Below are 14,428 nucleotides of genomic sequence, written 5' to 3'. Positions count from 1 at the left end.
TATAGAAAACTTCATAGACCTTTGCTAAAAGCATATGATGGCTTACATTGTGTCGTCTGTTTAAGATTGCCTGTGCTACAGAACAAATTGATGCCAGTTCTATTCTATTGCAACTTCCAAATCTTTACCTTGAGCAACTGCTGTATATAGCTAGAGTACTTTTTTCAAGTGCAGGCTTATGTCTAAACTTAAAAAAAAAAAAAAAAAAAAAAGAACCCAAGTCTCAGGGTGCATATCCCCAAGACCTGTGGATATACATGTGTATAACCTATATGCATGTATTTAAAGATGTACGGTGGTGTTTTGCCAAAGATTTGTACTATTTGTGACAAAAATGATCTCCTTCCTCTTGAGCCTTTTGCCTAAACTCCATAATCTTAGTGTTTTTTTTTCTTTATCGCCTGATTAGGCAACTTCCTCTGACATGGCAGTCTTGACCTATTTGTATTTGTTTTTCAGTTAGAGTAAGCCTTTATTTTTAACCTGTGTTTTTTAAAGCTGCATATTTTCTTAAAGTGGCTTAGGTTGAAAGCTTTAATGTGTGCAACTGTTCTTGGAAAAAACCACGAACACAAAACCTCTTGATTTAAATAGTAACGTCTGGCAACTTGAGACTCTCAGTGGATGAACTGTGGCTTTGCGTGACTTCTGGAATGATTTAATGCTGTGCATGTTATAGAGAAATCACTCTAATATATTCTTTTATGTGGACTATCATAAGTCATTTAATATTTCCCATGAGATGCCTTTCAACAGCAGCACTTTGGCATGCTTATTAGGTGTGTGATTCTGCAGATGAATGGATTTGTGGAATCCTGATTTGTAAAAAAGTCATTATTTCTTGACATGCAGCGTCACTGCAATAGCACTTATTTCCAGGCTTACAGGAATCCTTCACGTTGCTTCTGAAATGCTTTATTCTGTCCTCTTTCTTCCACTGTTGCCATGTCTGGTTGTGAGAATAAAAACTTCCTGCTCTGTTTCCGCAATTGCAATTATATTAACAGCTATATATATCTGCGTTTTTCCTCATTGCGATAACAGAAGGCTTGAAAGCGTAATGCTATGGAATTCTCTTTCTACGTAGGTAATATTGTTTCCTTTCACTTTCTGCCTTTTTATTTTACTATTGATTTGCAGTGATGCAGGCAAGCTTGTCTGGTTACGGTGAACTGTGTCCATTCTGAGCTAAGGTGGTTTGTTAATTTGTCTTATTCCAGTATAATTGATGTAAGCTAGTGTGGTAACCTTGCAAATGTGATGTCCTTCTCTGTTTCCAAATCAGTTTTAAATGTCCCATTGATACCAGTGCGGTTGGATTAGACCTGAACAGTTAAGAGATGATGTCTCTGAAATAAGAACTCCTGTTGCCCTGTGGATTTTAATTTACTTTTGTGGCAAGGCAGATGAAGCTTCAGCTTAGAGTTCAACAAAAACAATGTTTCCTTAATAATCGCTTCTGTTTTCTGCCTGCATTTTAAGAAATAATGTATTTTATAGTGATGGTTAATCTGTGTTCAGTGGTTTTACATTGCAGATTGAATATTTTAGGGTTTCTATATATTCTTCCTAAAATCCGCATAACAAGAAAATTAATTCTGACTTTGAATGCAACTTAGTGGTGGGATGAGTTTTTTCTTTGTGTACTACTGCAGAGTTGAAATATATTGAAGCAATGATGTGTGTGGTAGAACCATTTTCCCTCTCCCAATTCTATTTTATTCTCTGTTCTCTTCTGTAGCTGAAAACTAATTGCAGCAAGTTATGAACCAAAATCTGTCTACTGAAGTTACTCTTTACTAGCCAGGAAAGATGTCTTCCTACAGCGTACTGTATTTTCATACACAAGGGCTTTTGTTATCGTTAGTTGTGTGTTACACGAGGAAGGATATGAACATACTAAATATCTTTCATCCTAAGGCTAGGAGGTGATTACTTTTGAGGGAAGGGGAAAAGTTTCTCTATTTACTTGTAGAAGTGTGTTTAGCTTGAAGACACTTATATGTTGCAATAAATGATACTATGTATTTGTGTCTGCCTCTATTTTAGTGACTTTCTAAGAATAACTAAGAATGAAGATGCTCTGCTGGGTCTACATTCCTTCACACCCTTCTTTAGTTGGCTTTTCTGGTTTGAGTTTTAGGGGAATAACATCTCCTTTCTGACACTTTTAGATCAGATTCTGATACTTGACCCCAAATGGATCTACTGAGACCAGGAATGAGCTTCATGAAGGGAAGATCATGACTGGCAACTCTTTCAAAGGCATTTGAGTGATTTCTACATTAGCTGTGGAAAAAGATGTTAGCCGAGAAGCTTTTGATTAACATGCTTCTAAAGATGACCTATTATCCTAGACTGGGCAGACTTTTGGGGGGGCTTTGTTTTTCACAGTGTGTATTTTGACTGTAATCTTACTTCAGGAAGTATTTTCTTGAAGTTAGTACTTAAGATCATGTTGAATTATTAGAACTTGATCTTCAAGTTCTATAAATTTAGAGTTTGTTTTATGCTGCTCTTTGGTTCCTTTTATATTGTTGTATCTGTCTTGATTAAAACTTTTCTATAGGCATTTAATACCTGTACAGTATGTTATGTTGCTGCTGTAATGTAAAGTGCTCAAATATTCTGAATAGTTTCTACAGTAACAAGACTTAACCTACTTGTTTGTTCAGTGTACCACAGGATTCACGTGTTTCAACGTTGCTTCCTGGGCAGGAGGTTTTCATCTAGCCTCTCTGGGATCATTGTTTTCTGGGGTCTATGAGAACTGTTCCAGTTACCTCTGCATATTGAGGGGATCACTGTTAATATGCCAGATATGGTTGGTTACTGAAAGTGCATTGACATACGGGAAAAGTTCAATTTTATTTTTTACTGTTGCATAGATCCAGTTACAGCAACAGTGGACGCTGTAAAGGATACAGGGCAAGCTATATTCAGGCATGTCAAAGTTAAATAAGGTTTTGCAGTATTTAAACTGTTTAATGTCAATTGATAACTTTTAGCCATTCTGTTAGTATCTTCTACTTTGTTACAGTATCTTCAATCTGGTTCCGTAATTTTACTCTATGGTTGTGGAATGCATAATGCAGTTGGACCTGGTTTCTGCTTTAGATATCAGATGGGTTCTTTATTTCACAGTATCCCAGAATGGTTGAAGTTGGAAGGGACCTCTGGAGGTCACCTGGTCCAACCTCTCTGCTCAAGCAGGGCCACCCAGGGCTGGTTGCCAGGTCTATGTCCACATGGCTTTTGAATATCTCGAAGGATGGACACTCCACAACCTTCCTTGCCAACCTGTGCCAGTGCTTGGCCACCGTCACAGTAAAAAAAGTGATTCCTGATGTTCAGATGGGACCTCCAGTGTTTCCGTTTGTGCCCATTGCGCCTGGTCCTGTCACTGGGCACCACTGAGCAGAGCCTGGCTCTGTCCTCTTTGCACCCTTCCTTCAGATATTTATATACATTGATGAGCTCCCCCTGAGCCTTCTCTTCTCCAGACTGAACAGTGCCAGCTCTCTTGGCCTTTCCTCATAGGAGAGATATTAAAACAAACAAAAATCTATGAACACATACCAGCATAAGCACTATTTGATAGTAACTTACCTGGTTGGTCAATTTTTGTCAATGAAAGCCTTTAGCCAGTGCAACAGGAATGATGACCCCCAGGTAAGAGTAAGAATTTAATAGATTACTTGCAGCTGCCTAATTGTGTTTAGTGGTTTATTTTGCGAATCTTTTCTGTAATTCTCTGGAACTTTAAAAGACCTCCTACTCATTATTATGAATGCATTTGCCTTTTCATTTTATCTTTAATTCTATTTGAAGGTTGGCTTACAATAAGCTTTTTCTATTTGCACAGCATGTTTCATTCATTTCTATTTCAGACTGAATGATAGTGATCAATAACACTGATAACTTAGAGTACTGGATTGGCTGAACAACTCCTGCTAGAGTTGTTACGCATGTGTTTTTGGGGAAAATAGTGAAAGTACTTGGCAGTTGGATTGTCTTCAACAATGAAGTTTTGAATTAACACAAATATTAAAATTGATTTCCTAAAGTTAAGTGTTTGTGTAGAACCTAGCATCTGCTTCTCACTTGCTCCCTGAATGCCAACCTGTGTGTTCAGCTCCTGAAGATCAGGTTACTAGCCTGTGGTCAGACTGCTGTTCTGACTGTGACCAAGCTGGCTGAAGAGATTACTGCTCCCAGTGGTGTGTTGCTGTCTGTTCCCATGAAGGGTTATTGCCCTCCTTGGATGCGCTGGAATGACTGTATGTGTGGTCACTTTGTAGCCCTGTTCTGTAAAAATTATCTTTGTTTGAACACATCCCTCCTCTCTGCTCCCAACTCCTCTATTAAAGTCTTTAAGCTAACACACATGATTCTGGCAGAATCAAATTAAGGAGTTTTTGCCTGACTTGAAATGAAGGCAAAGTCAAAGGGATGGTAGCTTGGGAGTGGGGTATAGGGAGTAAGACGAAAAAATAAGCAACTGGAGTTGATAACCTTTAAACCTGTTTATAGCTGAATTAGTATTTGACAGAAACCTTTCTGAGAGGGATTTAGGTACTTAATTTAGGCTGATTTAGGTACCAAATTTAGGTTTTGAAAATCAGTTCTGTGTGCCGTCTGTTTATATGCTTATCAAAAATGTTATGTAATAAAGCATTTCAAGAACTTAATTAACCAAATAATCTTTAAATAATTTCCTTCATTCCCCAAAATACAAAGAGGGTAGGGGGAATGGTTTTCACCAAACATTGTCTCTCTCCCTTCTCCAACATATAAGTTTACAGTTGCTTCTTGCAGTATTGCTAGTCTGAATTATTGAAAGCTTTGAAAGTTGGAGTGTCTGTATATTTGGTGCGGCTTTTATTGCATAGATGCTATTGAAGCAAAGGTGCTGTTCTCCCTGACTCTGCAGGCTACTACTGTTAGAAGAAGATTTTTCTCAGGGTTTGCACCCTATTGTGAACATAATAGGAAGGGAAAAGTTGCTACAAGTTGAATTCTTAACCTTGGGGCTTGTTGATAGCAAATCATGTTTTATTTGATCACCTGAGATTTGACACCATTAATTTTGTAAACTTAGCAATTTATGTATGTCAGGATGTGTGTATGATTTTTTTTTTTGCTGACCTCTTGGACAGTTTCATGAAACTTAGATTAAAAATAAGGCTGCTGTCAGGGTGTACACATTCCTGATTGGGCGTTTCGCACATTTGTCCAGCTTCATAATTTTTATATCAGAGTTGTGTAGGAAGCATACACCTGCTGAACAGCGTCCCACTGTTTAGAGATGGGTTCTTTAACTGATACTGAATTATGGCTTTCAGTACACACAGGGTTAAGTGAAAAGGTTGCAGTAATATCTAGTGAGCTTTTTTCCTTTAATGTGCTCATTAGCAGTGGCAAGTCCAGGTTTTAGCACATGTCAGTAATTTACATTTCATTGCTGAGTGGCTGCCCTTGTTCAAGAGTTGTTTCTAAGCCTGATGAATATACTTGTGTTGGGAATAAACTGAGTAGAAGAATTGAAAGCCAAATACCCTGCCAGGCTTTTCAATGGGTGCCGAAGTTTCCAGTGGGTCACTGATTAGTAATGCATGGAGCAGCAGGAAAATGCAAAGATGATGTCTAGAAAGGTTACTTCAGGTAGGTTTTATCATCAACCCCCTCTTTCTTTGTAACTACCTTTACAGTCATTCTCCTCAAAATTCCTCTTTTGGCAGGCCTTCTCTTAATATGAGAATGTGATATGTTAGATAGACATCCCAACCAGGTTACTTATTCAGAGGTGATATAGGAAAGGAACACTTGTGCAATGAGTCCTAGAAACAAATGATTTTATGAGCTATACAATTTCTTGCTATCAGATTATGATGATAGGGATCTCTGTGAATAATTGCTCTTGCCCTTTTTTCTTTCCTCTTCCTCATCTGATACTGACTTGTCTTGGCTTGAAGATGTGTGTGGTTCACTGCTGTAATGGCAAATGTATGTGTGTTGGGATGCAGTAGCATTGTGGTTGGCAATTGAGATGTAAGACAAAAGTTACTAGCTTTTTGGGGAAAATTGATGCTTTCATGTGGCAACAGCTTAGTTTGGTAATAAATCCATATGATTAACTAAATGTATTCTTGCTGGAGTGGTATTCTTGCTATTTTCCAAGCTGCTCTGACTATTTACAGAGCACTATGCGGAAACTTATACTGTGAAATTATACTTTCCTTTGTAGAGAGTCCTGCATATATTTTCTGTCCGAAAGGATAGGTACTGCTAAATTTACATACGTACACAGACAACTAAACATTTTATTCCAGATGCCTGTTAGGATCATACTGACATGTTCTTCAGAACTCTAGCAAAAGAGCACTGGTGCTTACTCTTTCCCACTCTCTGTCTAAGGTATTGTGAACACTGTTTATATTCAGGCTACTTATTATACAGTTTGGGGATGGGGAATGCATTAAACATTTAGAATGGGGGAAAAACAGCAAAAGATATTCCAGAACATTCTTGTGAATAAAACCTGCCAGTTCATTGTGTAAGAACTTGTGAACCCTTTTATTAGCCTATCTGAACATTAGGTGCATATATTTAAATGAGAATGTTTGCAGAAAGTAGTCATTTGAATATTTTTCACACGCTAGAAATATTTTCATAGCTGCCTTGGTCAAATTTGGAATTCCTATTGTTAATTTGCAAAAGAGCTACTTCTTGGGTTGTCTGGGAAGAGTGATGCCTTTAGCACTGTGCTAACACGTAGAAGGAATCTGAAGCAGTAATTTAGAACCTCAGTTGATTTGAGACTGTGACTAGACAATAACTAATAGTTTATGAGCTAATAGTGGCGATGTATCTGTAGAAGTTCCTGGAAAGACATTTTTTGATTATGAGCCAAGACACCTTTCTTGGCTTATAATAAAAAAACTGGGGAAATGTATGCTTTTTTTCTGGATGTCAGATACTTGACCTTGTGGTTGGGACACTTCCATGTTCTTTACTCCCTCAAAAAGCTGGAGATACTCACAGCTAGGCGTAGGAAAGAGACAGACCAGCAGAAAAACAGTCAAGAGGATGCCTGAGTGGAGCTTGCACAAGAGGGGGGAGAACATTTTACACTTAGAATTTTTTTTTTTTCTTCCCTGTGGCAACTGTCATAAAATACTTGCAGCTTTATGTCTTAGTGTTGTACTCTGGTTCTGAATGGCTCAAATAGAGAGGGAGTGAAGAGTGCTTTCAGTCAAAACACCATGCTGGTTAAGATTCCCTCTTGCAGATTTATGGAGGGGCAGGCTTCTGGGATGAAGGCTTAGTCTCTACTGAATAGGTCCTCTAGCTCTGACCTCCTCCTGTCTGGCTGAATGTGCTTCCTGATGGCTAAGTAAACAAATAGTGGCTACTGTGTGTGCTGCTGCCCTGGTCATCTACGTAAGATTAAGATGTACTCTAAGGCATTGTCTTACTGTATGTAGTTGTGTGGAGGGTTGTGCAGTTCTTAAAGGTGAACTGTGTGCTTTCTGGATCTTGTGGCTTTTTGGTGCTTTGATCCTTTTCATGATTGAGCAAGAGTTGTGGTTTGTAGCTACCTGTGTGTTATCTGGTAGGAATGGCTTATAACTGTGAATGCTAGGGCAAACTGTTACTGCACCAAAGGTAGCTGTGAGTAGATTAATGATTCTTTGATCTTTAGAACAGGATCTGACCTCAAAATGTAAAAAGTGTTCCTACAGATTGGTTGGTTTGCCTATTTTTTTTTTTTTTGGGGGGGGGGGGGGGGGAGGGAGGGAGAGTTGTTTGTTCCCTTAGTCTAAATTTTGAATTGGCTTTTTATGGAGTGAGAGGCAGACTTTTGTCAGCCAAATTGGTGTAGTCCATAACCATATCTGTCTTCAAGGAGAGTTTTGGTAGCTGACATCTAGTGAATTCAACACCCGTGCAGCCCATACTGCAATTCTCAAAGGATACTTCTCAAGTTGCCCAATTTAAGTAAGAGGTATTGTGACATATGTGGTACATGAATTTTTGTGTCCCAAAACTTCATTAAAAGATTTTTAGTCTTAAGGAGGACAGTAAGTATACATGAGTTTCTGCATCTTTTAGGAAGCCAGAGAATAACATCTGTAAGGGATACTGCAATCTCTTACTGTATTTCAGTGCATATTTTTATTCCTCTTGCAGAAAGAACATGTCATTTTAAGGTGGTACCCAACTGAAACACTTGAATTTTGTAAGACTGTTACTTATATTCATGGATTCTGTTTTAATAATCTAGATAAATAATTCCCATAGCAGCCATATGACAGAACTGTGACCTCTTTTGGCAAATGACTGTCTGTCTTTGTAGTGGGCTACCCAAATACCATGTGAGCTTTTGCATGTACAAAAGCTGAAAGTATATGTATGCTGTATATATAGAACGTGCTTCTTGGCACAAAAGGAATCCAGTGTGTAAATTTGCTTTTCAAAGGCAGGTAGCAGGTGTGCTGCAGAGTGGTGCTTCCACCCATCCCACCCAGAGAAGTTCAGCTTAATTTGCTCTGGTTGGAATTTAGAAAGAATAAGTTCCCTGCCCAGATTTTCGGGCAAGGCATCTTGCTGGCGAGCTGTGCTTAATCTTACGGTATTAAATTCAAAGCCACCATGCTGAAATAACATCAGGTTTTTTAAAAGCAGGTTATCCAAAAGATAGAAATGCCCAAATGAAGATTGCTTTCATTTGGGTCTTGTGTGTGTGTAGGCATTGACACAGTTTTGCGTTATGTAGTTGCTTGGTTGTTTCCACGGGACTCTTGCCTTACTCGGAGGCTCAGTATTTCTTTGTGTTCACTCTTCAGTGCTTGGCTTCAGACACTGTTTAAGCCTTGCATTGGGCACATGTATATTTAATTTAGCTGGAAAACTGTTAATTTCTAGCATATTTGTAAATTTTATACATGTTAATGCATTTCTTCTCAAAACATCTTGCTGATCTTTGTCCCCTCCTGCTCAGCTCATGTCCTGCTACTTCCTTGCATGTTCTTCTCCTTTCTTGTCTTTCTACATTCAAGAATGTCTTGGCTTTTTCAACTAGAAGGCATAGGAAGCTCAGGAGATAAGTGGCCTTATTTTCTGTTATTTCCAACTGCAAGGAGCAATTTCAGATAGTCCTGTCTGGATCCTGTGTCCAGGATGCTCTGGTTGTACATGTACATACATGTACATACAACATGCTCTGGTTGTAATGAGTTTTCATAGTATCTTGCAGCTAGACTCTCCAAAATTTTGTAGAAGGTTGTGCAAATTGAGGTTTTCAGTGGCTTATGAACTGAAATATGGGTAACTTTTTAATGAGAATGGTAAAGGCATTATTTATGATACATCATGCTTACCATGATGCATCATGGCTTCCGTTCTGATTTCGGAGTTATTGATTTGAGTCTTCCAGCTTCTGTATGAAACTCTTTCACCTCATCTTAAATAACAATTTAAACAGTATTATAGCTGTTCTTTCTCTTAATTTTGTTCACTGAAAGTTCTAGCCTTTTACAGATGCTTAGAGAAATTCTTCTGCAAGAAATTGAGTCCAATGAAATTTAGAATTGGACAAAAGTATATTCAAGTAACAGTGTTTATGAGGAGTGGATAAAGGGCACTCTGAGTTCTGCTATCATATAGGCTAGCTCTGCCTCTCCGCTATACCTGTACCAAAAAGTGTGTATGATAAGAAATTAATGTTTTATCTACGAGATTTTGTTATACTTCAGATTAATATTATGTTAAGTTGTATAGATTATAGTTGTAGATTTTTTTTTTTTACAGCAGCTTTTTTCTGTTTAGTTACTTCCAACTATACAAAACACTCTTCTCGTCATTTCAGTGCTTGATAACTTCAGGGTTCGTTGCCCCTGTACATTTTTCAAATTATTAGCTTCCTAATGCATACAGCTTTAATTTACCCCCTACTGATATCCTTAAATGGGTTTTCAAGAATTTTGAAAGTGGACTACTATAGTTGTATTTCAGTGTTGGTCCTGACTGACATAGAATTTCTTAAGTAGCCTCCACAATTAAAGGGATGGGAGGTTCAAACAGTTCCTATGGCAAGAAGCTAAAGACACTCTTGAAAATAAATTCGTGTTTGGTTTCCTAGAGTGTTTTTGCTCTGCTTATTTCTGGTGATTTGCCTGTTGCTTTTGTCAGTGCTTTTCCTCTCGAATGTAACTTAAATGTGTTAAGTGCAGTATCTGTTCTTCTAATATCAAATACTTAATGCTAAAATATTTGCTTTTGTTTAAAAATTAAAAGATAAAAATCTGACACACTGCATACCTCACAGCACAAAAAAATCCATAACGGACAGCTTGAAGAATTGAGTACAGATATTGTATCTGTGAAAGTGGTGTTACTACATACTTGCTTATTACATTTTGAATATAATTCAGGCTGTTATTCTAGCCCCAAGTGCCAGAAAGCTACAGAACTATTTTTCTTTGAATTTACAATTTGAATTTTCCATTACAGCCTAAAATTGAAGTTGTAAGGATAAAGTATCTGCAGTATGTTCGTGCATGAACTGAAGTCTATACCACTTTTAGCATTCTGCCACATTTCTGTGGAAAAAGTATTATTCATAAGGACTTAAACACCAGGCATTCTTCTTGCAGTTAAACCCAAATTTTATCTTCCCCTCTCCCCATTGAGTCTGTTTTCTGGTGTTCTTCCCCCCCCCCAATTTCTGACTACTGTATGATTTAGGAGAAATACACAAATCCATTTTCATAGTTGGTGTTCCACAGAACTGGAGACTAGGAAACTTGGGGCCAAAATTTAAAACCAGGTAAAAAGCAGCAGAAGAGTAGCAAAAAAAACCCCCAACCAACCCCCTCAAAAGTTCTTGTCTGTGTATTAAGATTCCAATCCAGCTAACTTCTATAAAGTCTGCATTATCATTCAGTGCAGGAATGGTTTTCTACTGAATGTGTGACTCCATGAATGAAATATTTGTAGTGCCAGGTATTCTCAATGTCATGTAACGGCACATCAGTCTTGATACACAATACTATAAAAATGCAGTCATCACAACTGCATCTAAAAAGTAGTGAAAGAAAACAGAGACTTTTTGAATGATAAAATATTATTCCCTTTTAAGGAGTTTCAAGTGTAACATGTTTGTATCTTGCTCTGTTAGAGTACAATAAAATCTGATGATTGGATTCCATTCTAGGAATGAGAAACCTTCCTAAAATATTTGGACAGAAAAGCTACTACAGGGATAAGTTAGAGGAGTTGAAATGGAGGTGGAACTTGGCAATAGAAAAAGTTAGATAATGATTAGATTTCAGCACGGATAAATAAAACTTTGTAGCCTGTGTTCCTGTGATATTTGAATGCCATTGTTAAAATGAATGAAGTAAAATAATTAATGTTACTATTAAGAGTCTAAATTTAACTTTTGCTTACTTTCCTATTTGATTATAAGATACGTGTTTTGATCTTGTATTCCTATAAATGAGAAGATAGCTGGAGTTTGGCCTTTGTTACTGTTTTACAGCCTGAAGTTTCACATGCACATTGGACCATATTCTGAAGATTACAGTCAAAACTACAGGTATCATTTTAATGCAGTAACTTTATGTTAATTATGCCAAAACTGAGACTGATCAGGTATGCTGTACAACTGCAAACTACATAAACCTGAACCCGAGTCTTCAAAATGTCACAGAGCTCTGGGATGATGACTTTGAGGTGGACTTTGGAGCAGTTAATTTTTAAAGAATGGAAAATAACTGACATTTTCTTTATTAGGCAGGAAAGGAAATGCTGTTAGGCATCAAGCAGTTGGTATGTCTTGTTGCTTTTTTGAATTGCGTACTTTAAAGGAATTTAGCATTCAGCTACATTATCTGCATAGTAATAGCCAACAATGGAGACACTTTCTTAAAACAAGGATCCAGTGTGATCTTCAAGGGGTTTTGAAACTCTGCTTAAATGTGTCATGGTGATTTAAAAAAAAAAAAAGTCTGAACTATTTATATACTGTAACTTTCCATTATTAAGGCAGCTGGCATTTGCTGGATAACTATTGTACAGAAACAACACTATTAAGGGCCTTAATCTTCCATGTCATTTTTAAAACTTAAACTGGCTATTAAAAAGTATGTGTGGAGATCCATATACTCCTCTATGGATTACAAGGACATATCATAGTAGTACAAAAGATATATGTATTCAGACCAAGAGAAAAATGTTTAATATATTAAGCATTGTCAAATTAATTTTTCTTCAGAGATTAAAACCATGGGTTCCAGATTTATTGTGGAACTAGAGCTCCATATGAGTGAGTAAAACAGAAGCTGTCCTTTCACAAATGTGTTCACTTTGTTCATGAAAAGGTGTAATAAATGGACCAATGAGAGAATCATCATAAGACAGTAAAAGTGTAAAATACCTATAAAAATATGTACACTTACATAAACTGGTTGAAATATAATACATTGGAAGAAGAACTTGAGATCTATAGAGTCAATGTAGTTCTAATTTTGTAAACAGCAAGAACTCCTGTATCAACCATTCATACATCTGCAATGAAGAGATTTGCTCTTTGCACAAAGATTGCTGTATGTGTTTGCTGATGTAAAGCCGAAGAATAAATAGCAGTGAAAACATAGTCCTGGACCTGAACAAAGATTTGCTTGAAAGAGCAAAGATAGAAACGACGAGATTGTAACATCTTGACTGTTTAACACTTAAATGACACTCCATTTTTTTTATTTTAAGTGTTAATGGTGGATGTTGCAGAGTATAATAAATGTAATTATATTACAGTATTACTAATGTCTGTTGACTTTACCTGTATTAGAGCAGAATCCAAAGAACCTCATTATGCTCACTAAATGCCCATTGTGCTAGATGTCATATGCACATGTGTAATGAAAAGCTGGTTTATGCCTTTTTCCCTTCCTTCCAATTCTGTTAGCATCTGAAGGAAAAGAAAAAGGAGTAAGCTAAAAATAAATGGGGAAGAAAAGCCTTGGGCTCTAGATGAGGAAACCTTAATCCCTGCTCCCACAAAAAATATCTCAACTCCCACCATTCTTTTGAAAATGGAGAAATGCAAGCAGTCCTTGTGGCCAGGCAAAGCAGCATTCAAAGATATGGGCATTCGTCTCTCCTCTTTTCTAAGTTACCTGTCAAGCTTCTCTAATGGGAAGAGTCTTGTCCACTTAATTTATAGTAATTTTTCAGCAGAAACCTTGTTTAAAATGTGAGCAACGAAGGACAAGAACTTTCTAACTTTAAATAGTTAAATATTTATGATGCAATATAAGCTTAAGAGACTACTTAATGTAGCTTTTATTTTGTCTTCTTAAAGGGTAAGCTCTTGATATCAATTCATAAAACCCTATAGGATTAGGGACCTGGTATCTGGACTGTAGCCCTCAAAATTGGAGGGCATAGTTGCCTGGGAAAGAGTGACAGTGTTGGTCTGGTTTCAGTGTTTTTGGAACTTCCCCTTCCTATACATAATATTTTTGAATTCTTTTGGAATGTATTTATATCCAGAGTGAAAAAGATTATTTACTCCAGACATGAGTTCATGATTTCCTTATTTTTACATTTCTTTCCTCTATTGAAAATCTTGGGAACCAGGATCTTTGTTCATTCTTCCAAAAAATGTCCATCTTGAGCACCAGCTCTAATTCATAAGCTGTTTTCTGTATGTGAGTATCTTCTGTCAGATTAGCTCATTTTTTTGCATAGTTGGTATCTCTAGCTCTCTTGTCAGTACTCATTTAGTTTTGATTTTTGTTTTTGAATTTCTGATTTGTTGGAGAGATGATGAGCATTAATTTTACACACAGAGGCTAATAAATACACTCTTCAGATTGTGTTTTTGTTCAAAAATATACACAGACTGAAATTTGGGCATGGGGAAGGAATAAATTTAACTTGTCTCTGAGCAGTTAATGAAATCCTGTATTAGGATAATGTAGAGACATCATCATGGCACAGTATTTAACCAAGTATTTCCCACTAGAAATGGTGATTCTTATTTGTTTTAAAACTTTGCCAAGCTAATCCTTTACATTCAGAATATCATGCTTACTTTGCATCCATTTGAGACTTTTTGTATGTCAAGTTTCAGTGAAGATTCAGGTAGTGCCTTAAGGAGGCTTGGGGAAGGAGTTCTGCTGATGCAGAAATGTTTTTCAGCAATAGCTCTGAAGCTTGCCAAAATCTCTAATTTGAAGCAGGTCCCTCCCACCTTTCACCTGATGAAAGGCATTCTTATTTTGGAACTGGGAAAAGATCTTTCTTTTAAGAAGTGATTAACAGGCAGTGTTAATCGTTCTAGATATTTCAATGATGGGACCAATTACTTTTTAGGAGGATGGTATAGAGCTTGCATGGCAAATTCCTTTCTGTTGTGGCC

At 37.1% G+C, this 14,428-nt stretch overlaps 1 protein-coding gene across 10 annotated transcripts in view; it reads left to right on the top strand.

The window, feature by feature from the left end:
* PCCA (propionyl-CoA carboxylase subunit alpha) overlaps positions 1 to 14,428 on the top strand; it is a 291,279-nt gene that overhangs the window by 55,289 nt on the left and 221,562 nt on the right. The window contains exons 1-2 of one of the 10 annotated variants that reach the window (XM_075137878.1): positions 6,403 to 6,417; positions 11,546 to 11,602. The exons of the other annotated variants lie outside the window; for them this stretch is intronic. The gene's annotated coding sequence lies outside the window, so the exon portion shown is untranslated. Of the gene's footprint in view, positions 1 to 6,402; positions 6,418 to 11,545; positions 11,603 to 14,428 lie in introns of those variants that run through there. 10 annotated transcript variants of the gene reach the window in all.

This window comes from Calonectris borealis, chromosome 1 (assembly GCF_964195595.1).
Source record: "Calonectris borealis chromosome 1, bCalBor7.hap1.2, whole genome shotgun sequence".
Taxonomy (NCBI): domain Eukaryota; kingdom Metazoa; phylum Chordata; class Aves; order Procellariiformes; family Procellariidae; genus Calonectris; species Calonectris borealis.
Note: the sequence above shows the minus strand (reverse complement) of the source record. Positions and strands in the feature narration are given on the sequence as shown.